Below are 12,701 nucleotides of genomic sequence, written 5' to 3'. Positions count from 1 at the left end.
ACAATAGCCATCACCTAAAGACTTACCACACTGTTTAGGCCCAATTCCAACTGCTTTTGGCAGCTAAACAGTGTATGAGCCTCTTTAGTAGTTTAATTTAAGATCCCCTGCTAATATCATGTCCTGTAGGTCTTTTTACATTGCCAACACATGATTTTTTTCAGTAAGCAAAAACAGTTACGAAACTTTTTTATTAGCTTACCTGGTGATAGAAGTAGAAGAGGGCAAAAAAGTGCCTGTGTCTCACCTACAGCCATACCACATTGGATATGCCCAATCTTGTCTGATCTTGGAAGCTAAGCAGTGTTGGGCCTGGTTAGTACTTGGGTGGGAGACCTCATGGGAACACCAGGTGCTGTAGGTTTTTTCACATTACTGGCAAATTGTTTTTATTCTCTAGCTATTTAAATTGGAAACTTTTGCTTTTTATTGCCTGTAGAGACATTTGTAAGAGGTCAAACAGACACAATAGCCATCACCTAAAGACTTACCACACTGTTTAGGCCCAATTCCAACTGCTTTTGGCAGCTAAACAGTGTTGAGCCTCTTTAGTAGTTTAATTTAAGATCCCCTGCTAATATCATGTCCTGTAGGTCTTTTTACATTGCCAACATATGATTTTTTTCAGTAAGCAAAAACAGTTACGAAACTTTTTTATTAGCTTACCTGGTGATAGAAGTAGAAGAGGGCAAAAAAGTGCCTGTATCTCACCTACAGCCATACCACATTGGATATGCCCAATCTCGTCTGATCTTGGAAGCTAAACAGTGTTGGGCCTGGTTAGTACTTGGGTGGGAGACCACATGGGAACACCAAGTGCTGTAGGTTTTTTCACATTACTGGCAAATTGTTTTTATTCTCTAGCTATTAAAATTGGAAACTTTTTCTTTTTATTGCCTGTAGAGACATTTGTAAGAGGTCAAACAGACACAATAGCCATCACCTAAAGACTTACCACACTGTTTAGGCCCAATTCCAACTGCTTTTGGCAGCTAAACAATGTTGAGCCTCTTTAGTAGTTTCATTTAAGATCCCCTGCTAATATCATGTCCTGTAGGTCTTTTTACATTACCAACACATGATTTTTTTCAGTAAGCAAAAACAGTTAGGAAGCTTTTTTATTAGCTTACCTGGTGATAGAAGTAGAAGAGGGCAAACCAGTGCATGTATCTCACCTACAGCCATACCACATTGGACAGGCCCAATCTCGTCTGATCTTGGAAGCTAAGCAGTGTTGGGCCTGGTTAGTACTTTGGTGGGAGACCACATGGGAACACCTGGTGCTGTAGGTTTTTTCACATTACTGGCAAATTGTTTTTATTCTCTAGCTATTTAAATTGGAAACTTTTTCTTTTTATTGCCAGTACAGACATTTGGAAGAGGTCAAACAGACACAATAGCCATCACCTAAAGACTTACCACACTGTTTAGGCCCAATTCCAACTGCTTTTGGCAGCTAAACAGTGTATGAGCCTCTTTAGTAGTTTCATTTAAGATCCCCTGCTAATATCATGTCCTGTAGGTATTTTTACATTACAGAAACATGATTTTTTTCATTAAGCCAAAACAGTTAGGAAACTTTTTTATTAGCTTACCTGGTGATAGAAGTAGAAAAGGGCAAAAAAGTGCATGTATCTCACCTACAGCCATACCACATTGGATAGGCCCAATCTCGTCTGATCTTGGAAGCTAAGCAGTGTTGGGCCTGGTTAGTACTTGGGTGGGAGACCACATGGGAACACCTGGTGCTGTAGGTTTTTTCACATTACTGGCAAATTGTTTTTATTCTCTATCTATTTAAATTGGAAACTTTTTCTTTTTATTGCCAGCACAGACATTTAGAAGAGGTCAAACATACACAATAGCCATCACCTAAAGACTTACCACACTGTTTAGGCCCAATTCCAACTGCTTTTGGCAGCTAAACAGTGTTGAGCCTCTTTAGTAGTTTAATTTAAGATCCCCTGCTAATATCATGTCCTGTAGGTCTTTTTACATTGCCAACACATGATTTTTTTCAGTAAGCAAAAACAGTTACGAAACTTTTTTATTAGCTTACCTGGTGATAGAAGTAGAAGAGGGCAAAAAAGTGCCTGTATCTCACCTACAGCCATACCACATTGGATATGCCCAATCTCGTCTGATCTTGGAAGCTAAGCAGTGTTGGGCCTGGTTAGTACTTGGGTGGGAGACCACATGGGAACACCAGGTGATGTAGGTTTTTTCACATTACTGGCAAATTGTTTTTATTCTCTAGCTATTTAAATTGGAAACTTTTTCTTTTTATTGCCTGTAGAGACATTTGTAAGAGGTCAAACAGACACAATAGCCATCACCTAAAGACTTACCACACTGTTTAGGCCCTATTCCAACTGCTTTTGGCAGCTAAACAGTGTTGAGCCTCTTTAGTAGTTTAATTTAAGATCCCCTGCTAATATCATGTCCTGTAGGTCTTTTTACATTACCAACACATGATTTTCATCAGTAAGCAAAAACAGTTAGGAAGCTTTTTTATTAGCTTACCTGGTGATAGAAGAGAAGAGGGCAAAAAAGAGCATGTATCTCACCTACAGCTATACCACATTGGATAGGTCCAATCTCGTCTGATCTTGGAAGCTAAGCAGTGTTGGGCCTGGTTAGTACTTGGGTGGGAGACCACATGGGAACACCTGGTGCTGTAGGTTTTTTCACATTACTGGCAAATTGTTTTTATTCTCTATCTATTTAAATTGGAAACTTTTTCTTTTTATTGCCAGCACAGACATTTAGAAGAGGTCAAACATACACAATAGCCATCACCTACAGACTTACCACACTGTTTAGGCCCAATTCTAACTGCTTTTGGCAGCTAAACAGTGTTGAGCCTCTTTAGTAGTTTAATTTAAGATCCCCTGCTAATATCATGTCCTGTAGGTCTTTTTACATTGCCAACACATGATTTTTTTCATTAAGCCAAAACAGTTAGGAAACTTTTTTATTAGCTTACCTGGTGATAGAAGTAGAAGAGGGCAAAAAAGTGCATGTATCTCACCTACAGCCATACCACATTGGATAGGCCCAATCTCGTCTGATCTTGGAAGCTAAGCAGTGTTGGGCCTGGTTAGTACTTGGGTGGGAGACCACATGGGAACACCAGGTGCTGTAGGTTTTTTCACATTACTGGCAAATTGTTTTTATTCTCTATCTATTTAAATTGGAAACTTTTTCTTTTTATTGCCAGCACAGACATTTAGAAGAGGTCAAACATACACAATAGCCATCACCTAAAGACTTACCACACTGTTTAGGCCCAATTCCAACTGCTTTTGGCAGCTAAACAGTGTTGAGCCTCTTTAGTAGTTTAATTTAAGATCCCCTGCTAATATCATGTTATGTAGGTCTTTTTACATTGCCAACACATGATTTTTTTCAGTAAGCAAAAACAGTTACGAAACTTTTTTATTAGCTTACCTGGTGATAGAAGTAGAAGAGGGCAAAAAAGTGCCTGTATCTCACCTACAGCCATACCACATTGGATATGCCCAATCTCGTCTGATCTTGGAAGCTAAGCAGTGTTGGGCCTGGTTAGTACTTGGGTGGGAGACCACATGGGAACACCAGGTGCTGTAGGTTTTTTCACATTACTGGCAAATTGTTTTTATTCTCTATCTATTTAAATTGGAAACTTTTTCTTTTTATTGCCAGCACAGACATTTAGAAGAGGTCAAACATACACAATAGCCATCACCTAAAGACTTACCACACTGTTTAGGCCCAATTCTAACTGCTTTTGGCAGCTAAACAGTGTTGAGCCTCTTTAGTAGTTTAATTTAAGATCCCCTGCTAATATCATGTCCTGTAGGTCTTTTTACATTGCCAACACATGATTTTTTTCAGTAAGCAAAAACAGTTACGAAACTTTTTTATTAGCTTACCTGGTGATAGAAGTAGAAGAGGGCAAAAAAGTGCCTGTATCTCACCTACAGCCATACCACATTGGATATGCCCAATCTCGTCTGATCTTGGAAGCTAAGCAGTGTTGGGCCTGGTTAGTACTTGGGTGGGAGACCACATGGGAACACCAGGTGCTGTAGGTTTTTTCACATTACTGGCAAATTGTTTTTATTCTCTAGCTATTTAAATTGGAAACTTTTTCTTTTTATTGCCTGTAGAGACATTTGTAAGAGGTCAAACAGACACAATAGCCATCACCTAAAGACTTACCACCCTGTTTAGGCCCAATTCCAACTGCTTTTGGCAGCTAAACAGTGTTGAGCCTCTTTAGTAGTTTAATTTAAGATCCCCTGCTAATATCATGTCCTGTAGGTCTTTTTACATTACCAACACATGATTTTTTTCAGTAAGCAAAAACAGTTAGGAAGCTTTTTTATTAGCTTACCTGGTGATAGAAGAGAAGAGGGCAAAAAAGAGCATGTATCTCACCTACAGCCATACCACATTGGATAGGCCCAATCTCGTCTGATCTTGGAAGCTAAGCAGTGTTGGGCCTGGTTAGTACTTGGGTGGGAGACCACATGGGAACACCTGGTGCTGTAGGTTTTTTCACATTACTGGCAAATTGTTTTTATTCTCTAGCTATTTAAATTGGAAACTTTTTCTTTTTATTGCCAGTACAGACATTTGGAAGAGGTCAAACAGACACAATAGCCATCACCTAAAGACTTACCACACTGTTTAGGCCCAATTCCAACTGCTTTTGGCAGCTAAACAGTGTATGAGCCTCTTTAGTAGTTTCATTTAAGATCCCCTGCTAATATCATGTCCTGTAGGTATTTTTACATTACCAAAACATGATTTTTTTCATTAAGCCAAAACAGTTAGGAAACTTTTTTATTAGCTTACCTGGTGATAGAAGTAGAAAAGGGCAAAAAAGTGCATGTATCTCACCTACAGCCATACCACATTGGGTAGGCCCAATCTCGTCTGATCTTGGAAGCTAAGCAGTGTTGGGTCTGGTTAGTACTTGGGTGGGAGACCACATGGGAACACCAGTTGCTGTAGGTTTTTTCACTTTACTGGCAAATTGTTTTTATTCTCTATCTATTTAAATTGGAAACTTTTTCTTTTTATTGCCAGCACAGACATTTAGAAGAGGTCAAACATACACAATAGCCATCACCTAAAGACTTACCACACTGTTTAGGCCCAATTCCAACTGCTTTTGGCAGCTAAACAGTGTTGAGCCTCTTTAGTAGTTTAATTTAAGATCCCCTGCTAATATCATGTCCTGTAGGTCTTTTTACATTACCAACACATGATTTTTTTCAGTAAGCAAAAACAGTTAGGAAGCTTTTTTATTAGCTTACCTGGTGATAGAAGAGAAGAGGGCAAAAAAGAGCATGTATCTCACCTACAGCCATACCACATTGGATAGGCCCAATCTCGTCTGATCTTGGAAGCTAAGCAGTGTTGGGCCTGGTTAGTACTTGGGTGCGAGACCACATGGGAACACCTGGTGCTGTAGGTTTTTTCACATTACTGGCAAATTGTTTTTATTCTCTATCTATTTAAATTGGAAACTTTTTCTTTTTATTGCCAGCACAGACATTTAGAAGAGGTCAAACATACACAATAGCCATCACCTAAAGACTTACCACACTGTTTAGGCCCAATTCCAACTGCTTTTGGCAGCTAAACAGTGTTGAGCCTCTTTAGTAGTTTAATTTAAGATCCCCTGCTAATATCATGTCCTGTAGGTCTTTTTACATTGCCAACACATGATTTTTTTCAGTAAGCAAAAACAGTTACGAAACTTTTTTATTAGCTTACCTGGTGATAGAAGTAGAAGAGGGCAAAAAAGTGCCTGTATCTCACCTACAGCCATACCACATTGGATATGCCCAATCTCGTCTGATCTTGGAAGCTAAGCAGTGTTGGGCCTGGTTAGTACTTGGGTGGGAGACCACATGGGAACACCAGGTGATGTAGGTTTTTTCACATTACTGGCAAATTGTTTTTATTCTCTAGCTATTTAAATTGGAAACTTTTTCTTTTTATTGCCTGTAGAGACATTTGTAAGAGGTCAAACAGACACAATAGCCATCACCTAAAGACTTACCACACTGTTTAGGCCCAATTCCAACTGCTTTTGGCAGCTAAACAGTGTTGAGCCTCTTTAGTAGTTTAATTTAAGATCCCCTGCTAATATCATGTCCTGTAGGTCTTTTTACATTACCAACACATGATTTTTTTCAGTAAGCAAAAACAGTTAGGAAGCTTTTTTATTAGCTTACCTGGTGATAGAAGAGAAGAGGGCAAAAAAGAGCATGTATCTCACCTACAGCCATACCACATTGGATAGGTCCAATCTCGTCTGATCTTGGAAGCTAAGCAGTGTTGGGCCTGGTTAGTACTTGGGTGGGAGACCACATGGGAACACCTGGTGCTGTAGGTTTTTTCACATTACTGGCAAATTGTTTTTATTCTCTATCTATTTAAATTGGAAACTTTTTCTTTTTATTGCCAGCACAGACATTTAGAAGAGGTCAAACATACACAATAGCCATCACCTACAGACTTACCACACTGTTTAGGCCCAATTCTAACTGCTTTTGGCAGCTAAACAGTGTTGAGCCTCTTTAGTAGTTTAATTTAAGATCCCCTGCTAATATCATGTCCTGTAGGTCTTTTTACATTGCCAACACATGATTTTTTTCATTAAGCCAAAACAGTTAGGAAACTTTTTTATTAGCTTACCTGGTGATAGAAGTAGAAGAGGGCAAAAAAGTGCATGTATCTCACCTACAGCCATACCACATTGGATAGGCCCAATCTCGTCTGATCTTGGAAGCTAAGCAGTGTTGGGCCTGGTTAGTACTTGGGTGGGAGACCACATGGGAACACCAGGTGCTGTAGGTTTTTTCACATTACTGGCAAATTGTTTTTATTCTCTATCTATTTAAATTGGAAACTTTTTCTTTTTATTGCCAGCACAGACATTTAGAAGAGGTCAAACAGACACAATAGCCATCACCTAAAGACTTACCACACTGTTTAGGCCCAATTCCAACTGCTTTTGGCAGCTAAACAGTGTTGAGCCTCTTTAGTAGTTTAATTTAAGATCCCCTGCTAATATCATGTTATGTAGGTCTTTTTACATTGCCAACACATGATTTTTTTCAGTAAGCAAAAACAGTTACGAAACTTTTTTATTAGCTTACCTGGTGATAGAAGTAGAAGAGGGCAAAAAAGTGCCTGTATCTCACCTACAGTCATACCACATTGGATATGCCCAATCTCGTCTGATCTTGGAAGCTAAGCAGTGTTGGGCCTGGTTAGTACTTGGGTGGGAGACCTCATGGGAACACCAGGTGCTGTAGGTTTTTTCACATTACTGGCAAATTGTTTTTATTCTCTAGCTATTTAAATTGGAAACTTTTTCTTTTTATTGCCAGTACAGACATTTGGAAGAGGTCAAACAGACACAATAGCCATCACCTAAAGACTTACCCAGAGGCGTAGGGAGGGCGGAGCCACCGGAGCTCATGCTCTGGGCGCAGATTGGTCAAATGGCGCCACAGGCCCGCCCCCCCTCCGCTAATGATCCCTGCACAGTGCACAAGTAAGTTAAAGTATCTACTAAATAACGGGCAGCGTGCGCCGGCAGCTGCCCTCGGCGCCTGCCTCCTGCCCTGCTCGCCCGGTCCCTGCCGCAAAGCGTCACAGACGGTGAGGCCGGGCGGCGGGCTGAAACTCCTATGTCCTCTCTCCTTGCTGCTGCTGCTCGGTCCGGCTTCCGGGCAGCGCAGCGAAGCTCTACAGACTCCTCCCAGAGTCACCTTCCTGAGTCTGCTAGAAGGTGTTCTGATGCCGCCCGTGATGCCAGTGGCGGAACATCCCGGCTGATGGGTGGCTTAGTGCCCCAATCCAACAAGCTCACCACTGTAGTAGCTATAGCCGGGTTGTGTGTCTGTCTGCTGCGCTGGATGTTAGCACGCCCCGCTCCTCATCTCTTCTCTCTCTGCTGACTGCTGCTGCTCAGATGCCGGCTCCAGCGCTGTGTGCTGATGTCACACACAGTGCCGCACGAGCACTCAGCCATGCAGAATCCTGGCTGCGCTGTTGCTGGCTACTGTGCCGGGCGTCTGATGTTACCTAGCAGCACACCCCGCTCCTCATCTCTCTCTGCTGCTGCTCAGACGCCGGCTCCAGCGCTGTGTGCGGAGGTGGTGACATCACCAACAGTGCCGCCATGGACATAAAACGAGGGGCTGTTGAAGCTAAGCACACCAGAGAAAAAAGTCAGTTTTACACTGTTCTAGAATGGAACTAAGTCTCAACACCAGCAGCTTTTCCCTGATTGGAGACTCACAGCCAAGCTACAGTGCACTGGAGTGGGGGGCACAACAGCAGTGTGAGTAACCCAAAACCCAGCTCATTCCCATTCTGTCACTGCAGGAAATTAAATAATATATCAAATGTATCCCTCAATTCACACCCAGTGGCATAACTAGAAATAATAGCGCAGCAGGTCCTGTTACAGCGTCTTATATAGCGCAGCAGGTCCCGTTACAGCGTGTTATATAGCGCAGCAGATTCCGTTACAGTGTCTTATATAGCGCAGCAGGTCCCGTTACAGCGTGTTATATAGCGCAACAGATTCTGTTACAGTGTCTTATATAGCGCAGCAGATTCCGTTACAGCATCTTATGTAGCGCAGCAGATTCTGTTACAGTGTCTTATATAGCGCAGCTGATTCCGTTACAGCGTCTTATATAGCGCAGCAGATTCCATTACAGCATCTTATATAGCGCAGCAGATGTCTTATATAGCGCAGCAGATTCCGTTACAGTGTCTTATATAGTGCAGCAGATTCCGTTACAGGGTCTTATATAGCGCAGCAGATTCCATTACAGCATCTTATATAGCGCAGCAGATTCCGTTACAGCATCTTATATAGCGCAGCAGATTCCGTTACAGCATCTTATATAGCGCAGCAGATTCCGTTACAGCATCTTATATAGCGCAGCAGATTCCGTTACAGCATCTTATATAGCGCAGCAGATTCCGTTACAGCGTCTTATATAGCGCAGCAGATTCCGTTACAGCGTCTTATATATTTCAAATGTAACATGCCAACACATGTTAGCCACGCCCCCAATTCATTCCCGGGGGGGGGGGGGGCGCGAAATATGGCCTTGCTCCGGGCACCATGACACCTAGCTACACCGCTGGACTTACCACACTGTTTAGGCCCAATTCCAACTGCTTTTGGCAGCTAAACAGTGTATGAGCCTCTTTAGTAGTTTAATTTAAGATCCCCTGCTAATATCATGTCCTGTAGGTCTTTTTACATTGCCAACACATGATTTTTTTCAGTAAGCAAAAACAGTTACGAAACTTTTTTATTAGCTTACCTGGTGATAGAAGTAGAAGAGCGCAAAAAAGTGCCTGTATCTCACCTACAGCCATACCACATTGGATATGCCCAATCTCGTCTGATCTTGGAAGCTAAGCAGTGTTGGGCCTGGTTAGTACTTGTGTGGGAGACCACATGGGAACACCAGGTGCTGTAGGTTTTTTCACATTACTGGCAAATTGTTTTCATTCTCTAGCTATTTAAATTGGAAACTTTTTCTTTTTATTGCCTGTAGAGACATTTGTAAGAGGTCAAACAGACACAATAGCCATCACCTAAAGACTTACCACACTGTTTAGGCCCAATTCCAACTGCTTTTGGCAGCTAAACAGTGTTGAGCCTCTTTAGTAGTTTAATTTAAGATCCCCTGCTAATATCATGTCCTGTAGGTCTTTTTACATTGCCAACATATGATTTTTTTCAGTAAGCAAAAACAGTTACAAAACTTTTTTATTAGCTTACCTGGTGATAGAAGTAGAAGAGGGCAAAAAAGTGCCTGTATCTCACCTACAGCCATACCACATTGGATATGCCCAATCTCGTCTGATCTTGGAAGCTAAGCAGTGTTGGGCCTGGTTAGTACTTGGGTGGGAGACCACATGGGAACACCAGGTGCTGTAGGTTTTTTCACATTACTGGCAAATTGTTTTTATTCTCTAGCTATTTAAATTGGAAACTTTTTCTTTTTATTGCCTGTAGAGACATTTGTAAGAGGTCAAACAGACACAATAGCCATCACCTAAAGACTTACCACACTGTTTAGGCCCAATTCCAACTGCTTTTGGCAGCTAAACAATGTTGAGCCTCTTTAGTAGTTTCATTTAAGATCCCCTGCTAATATCATGTCCTGTAGGTCTTTTTACATTACCAACACATGATTTTTTTCAGTAAGCAAAAACAGTTAGGAAGCTTTTTTATTAGCTTACCTGGTGATAGAAGTAGAAGAGGGCAAAACAGTGCATGTATCTCACCTACAGCCATACCACATTGGATAGGCCCAATCTCGTCTGATCTTGGGAGCTAAGCAGTGTTGGGCCTGGTTAGTACTTGGGTGGGAGACCACATGGGAACACCAGGTGCTGTAGGTTTTTTCACATTACTGGCAAATTGTTTTTATTCTCTATCTATTTAAATTGGAAACTTTTTCTTTTTATTGCCAGCACAGACATTTAGAAGAGGTCAAACATACACAATAGCCATCACCTAAAGACTTACCACACTGTTTAGGCCCAATTCTAACTGCTTTTGGCAGCTAAACAGTGTTGAGCCTCTTTAGTAGTTTAATTTAAGATCCCCTGCTAATATCATGTCCTGTAGGTCTTTTTACATTGCCAACACATGATTTTTTTCAGTAAGCAAAAACAGTTACGAAACTTTTTTATTAGCTTACCTGGTGATAGAAGTAGAAGAGGGCAAAAAAGTGCCTGTATCTCACCTACAGCCATACCACATTGGATATGCTCAATCTTGTCTGATCTTGGAAGCTAAGCAGTGTTGGGCCTGGTTAGTACTTGGGTCGGAGACCACATGGGAACACCAGGTGCTGTAGGTTTTTTCACATTACTGGCAAATTGTTTTTATTCTCTAGCTATTTAAATTGGAAACTTTTTCTTTTTATTGCCTGTAGAGACATTTGTAAGAGGTCAAACAGACACAATAGCCATCACCTAAAGACTTACCACACTGTTTAGGCCCAATTCCAACTGCTTTTGGCAGCTAAACAGTGTTGAGCCTCTTTAGTAGTTTAATTTAAGATCCCCTGCTAATATCATGTCCTGTAGGTCTTTTTACATTGCCAACACATGATTTTTTTCAGTAAGCAAAAACAGTTACGAAACTTTTTTATTAGCTTACCTGGTGATAGAAGTAGAAGAGGGCAAAAAAGTGCCTGTTCCTCACCTACAGCCATACCACATTGGGTATGCCCAATCTCGTCTGATCTTGGAAGCTAAGCAGTGTTGGGCCTGGTTAGAACTTGGCTGGGAGACCACATGGGAACACCAGTTGCTGTAGGTTTTTTCACATTACTGGCAAATTGTTTTTATTCTCTAGCTATTTAAATTGGAAACTTTTTCTTTTTATTGCCTGTAGAGACATTTGTAAGAGGTCAATCAGACACAATAGCCATCACCTAAAGACTTACCACACTGTTTAGGCCCAATTCCAACTGCTTTAGGCAGCTAAACAGTGTTGAGCCTCTTTAGTAGTTTAATTTAAGATCCCCTGCTAATATCATGTTATGTAGGTCTTTTTACATTGCCAACACATGATTTTTTTCAGTAAGCAAAAACAGTTACGAAACTTTTTTATTAGCTTACCTGGTGATAGAAGTAGAAGAGGGCAAAAAAGTGCCTGTATCTCACCTACAGCCATACCACATTGGATATGCCCAATCTCGTCTGATCTTGGAAGCTAAGCAGTGTTGGGCCTGGTTAGTACTTGGGTGGGAGTCCTCATGGGAACACCAGGTGCTGTAGGTTTTTTCACATTACTGGCAAATTGTTTTTATTCTCTAGCTATTTAAATTGGAAACTTTTTCTTTTTATTGCCTGTAGAGACATTTGTAAGAGGTCAAACAGACACAATAGCCATCACCTAAAGACTTACCACACTGTTTAGGCCCAATTCCAACTGCTTTTGGCAGCTAAACAGTGTTGAGCCTCTTTAGTAGTTTAATTTAAGATCCCCTGCTAATATCATGTCCTGTAGGTCTTTTTACATTACCAATATGTGACAGCCTCACTGCCGCGGGGTGGTGTGATGAGCACCTGGACTCTGGACTTGCCGGCTTCAGATCTTCACGGCCTCTTCTTGGATGAACCTGTGGCAGGGAATGGCATAACCCAAGGAGGACCCACAAAAGCAACAGTACCACAATTAGCAGCGACAGTAATTTTATTTCCCACTACACTGACTGGCCGCTGCAATATTTCAATAGGTTGCAAACGATGTAACAAATACTCAATAAACAGGCATTTATAGTAAAGCATAAAATCAAACAATAATCACTCTCTACTTCAGCCATCAATTTAAATGATTCAAAAATCTAAATATACTCTAACAAATCAATTAACATACACTGCCACAGAATACCAGTCTCTGGCTCAAACCAATGGTCCCTCGTCGACAGGTCCTCAAGCATATAAGGGTATGTCCCTATGATAGTGTGCACACTTATTTATGATTCACAGGGAAGGGTGAATGACAAAAACAATCCTCACTGAGGGGCAGGCAGATTCCCGGCTCAGGGGTAACCTCCTGTTTGTAACTGTAAAACAGGCTGCAGGGGTAGCCTCAATATAGAGCTGTCCTGGACAGGGTGAATCTAGCAGGCACTTCTCTG

General features: G+C 41.4%; 20 non-coding genes and 2 pseudogenes across 20 annotated transcripts; all 22 read left to right on the top strand.

Moving 5' to 3' along the window:
• Positions 1-245: 245 nt before the first annotated feature.
• LOC146022538 (5S ribosomal RNA) lies at positions 246-364 on the top strand. Its single transcript, XR_014451989.1, has one exon. It is a non-coding gene; the product is annotated as a 5S ribosomal RNA (ribosomal RNA).
• Positions 365-709: 345 nt separating this feature from the next.
• Positions 710-828, top strand: LOC146023398 (5S ribosomal RNA). Its single transcript, XR_014452818.1, has one exon. It is a non-coding gene; the product is annotated as a 5S ribosomal RNA (ribosomal RNA).
• A 345-nt stretch (positions 829-1,173) lies between these two features.
• Positions 1,174-1,292, top strand: LOC146022776 (5S ribosomal RNA). The gene has a single exon (XR_014452217.1). It is a non-coding gene; the product is annotated as a 5S ribosomal RNA (ribosomal RNA).
• Positions 1,293-1,638: 346 nt separating this feature from the next.
• Positions 1,639-1,757, top strand: LOC146022400 (5S ribosomal RNA). The gene has a single exon (XR_014451858.1). It is a non-coding gene; the product is annotated as a 5S ribosomal RNA (ribosomal RNA).
• A 345-nt stretch (positions 1,758-2,102) lies between these two features.
• Positions 2,103-2,221, top strand: LOC146022815 (5S ribosomal RNA). The gene has a single exon (XR_014452256.1). It is a non-coding gene; the product is annotated as a 5S ribosomal RNA (ribosomal RNA).
• Positions 2,222-2,565: 344 nt separating this feature from the next.
• LOC146023985 (5S ribosomal RNA) lies at positions 2,566-2,684 on the top strand. Its single transcript, XR_014453384.1, has one exon. It is a non-coding gene; the product is annotated as a 5S ribosomal RNA (ribosomal RNA).
• Positions 2,685-3,029: 345 nt separating this feature from the next.
• LOC146022088 (5S ribosomal RNA) lies at positions 3,030-3,148 on the top strand. The gene has a single exon (XR_014451556.1). It is a non-coding gene; the product is annotated as a 5S ribosomal RNA (ribosomal RNA).
• A 345-nt stretch (positions 3,149-3,493) lies between these two features.
• Positions 3,494-3,612, top strand: LOC146024480 (5S ribosomal RNA). The gene has a single exon (XR_014453859.1). It is a non-coding gene; the product is annotated as a 5S ribosomal RNA (ribosomal RNA).
• A 345-nt stretch (positions 3,613-3,957) lies between these two features.
• On the top strand, positions 3,958-4,076 carry LOC146024467 (5S ribosomal RNA). Its single transcript, XR_014453847.1, has one exon. It is a non-coding gene; the product is annotated as a 5S ribosomal RNA (ribosomal RNA).
• Positions 4,077-4,420: 344 nt separating this feature from the next.
• Positions 4,421-4,539, top strand: LOC146022399 (5S ribosomal RNA). Its single transcript, XR_014451857.1, has one exon. It is a non-coding gene; the product is annotated as a 5S ribosomal RNA (ribosomal RNA).
• Positions 4,540-4,885: 346 nt separating this feature from the next.
• LOC146024445 (5S ribosomal RNA) lies at positions 4,886-5,004 on the top strand. The gene has a single exon (XR_014453826.1). It is a non-coding gene; the product is annotated as a 5S ribosomal RNA (ribosomal RNA).
• Positions 5,005-5,348: 344 nt separating this feature from the next.
• LOC146024317 (5S ribosomal RNA) lies at positions 5,349-5,467 on the top strand. Its single transcript, XR_014453702.1, has one exon. It is a non-coding gene; the product is annotated as a 5S ribosomal RNA (ribosomal RNA).
• A 345-nt stretch (positions 5,468-5,812) lies between these two features.
• On the top strand, positions 5,813-5,931 carry LOC146022813 (5S ribosomal RNA). The gene has a single exon (XR_014452254.1). It is a non-coding gene; the product is annotated as a 5S ribosomal RNA (ribosomal RNA).
• A 344-nt stretch (positions 5,932-6,275) lies between these two features.
• Positions 6,276-6,394, top strand: LOC146023551 (5S ribosomal RNA). The gene has a single exon (XR_014452965.1). It is a non-coding gene; the product is annotated as a 5S ribosomal RNA (ribosomal RNA).
• Positions 6,395-6,739: 345 nt separating this feature from the next.
• LOC146022087 (5S ribosomal RNA) lies at positions 6,740-6,858 on the top strand. The gene has a single exon (XR_014451555.1). It is a non-coding gene; the product is annotated as a 5S ribosomal RNA (ribosomal RNA).
• Positions 6,859-7,203: 345 nt separating this feature from the next.
• LOC146025515 (5S ribosomal RNA) lies at positions 7,204-7,322 on the top strand. Its single transcript, XR_014454176.1, has one exon. It is a non-coding gene; the product is annotated as a 5S ribosomal RNA (ribosomal RNA).
• A 2,077-nt stretch (positions 7,323-9,399) lies between these two features.
• Positions 9,400-9,518, top strand: LOC146021652 (5S ribosomal RNA). Its single transcript, XR_014451130.1, has one exon. It is a non-coding gene; the product is annotated as a 5S ribosomal RNA (ribosomal RNA).
• A 345-nt stretch (positions 9,519-9,863) lies between these two features.
• On the top strand, positions 9,864-9,982 carry LOC146024455 (5S ribosomal RNA). The gene has a single exon (XR_014453836.1). It is a non-coding gene; the product is annotated as a 5S ribosomal RNA (ribosomal RNA).
• Positions 9,983-10,327: 345 nt separating this feature from the next.
• Positions 10,328-10,446, top strand: LOC146023396 (5S ribosomal RNA). The gene has a single exon (XR_014452816.1). It is a non-coding gene; the product is annotated as a 5S ribosomal RNA (ribosomal RNA).
• Positions 10,447-10,791: 345 nt separating this feature from the next.
• LOC146024793 (5S ribosomal RNA) lies at positions 10,792-10,910 on the top strand (annotated as a pseudogene).
• A 345-nt stretch (positions 10,911-11,255) lies between these two features.
• LOC146025054 (5S ribosomal RNA) lies at positions 11,256-11,374 on the top strand (annotated as a pseudogene).
• A 345-nt stretch (positions 11,375-11,719) lies between these two features.
• On the top strand, positions 11,720-11,838 carry LOC146021552 (5S ribosomal RNA). Its single transcript, XR_014451032.1, has one exon. It is a non-coding gene; the product is annotated as a 5S ribosomal RNA (ribosomal RNA).
• The last annotated feature ends 863 nt before the right edge of the window (positions 11,839-12,701 follow it).

Source organism: Crinia signifera, chromosome 7 (genome assembly GCF_055691185.1).
Source record: "Crinia signifera chromosome 7, ASM5569118v1, whole genome shotgun sequence".
Lineage (NCBI taxonomy): Eukaryota > Metazoa > Chordata > Amphibia > Anura > Myobatrachidae > Crinia > Crinia signifera.
This window is presented reverse-complemented; position numbering and strand designations above follow the sequence as displayed.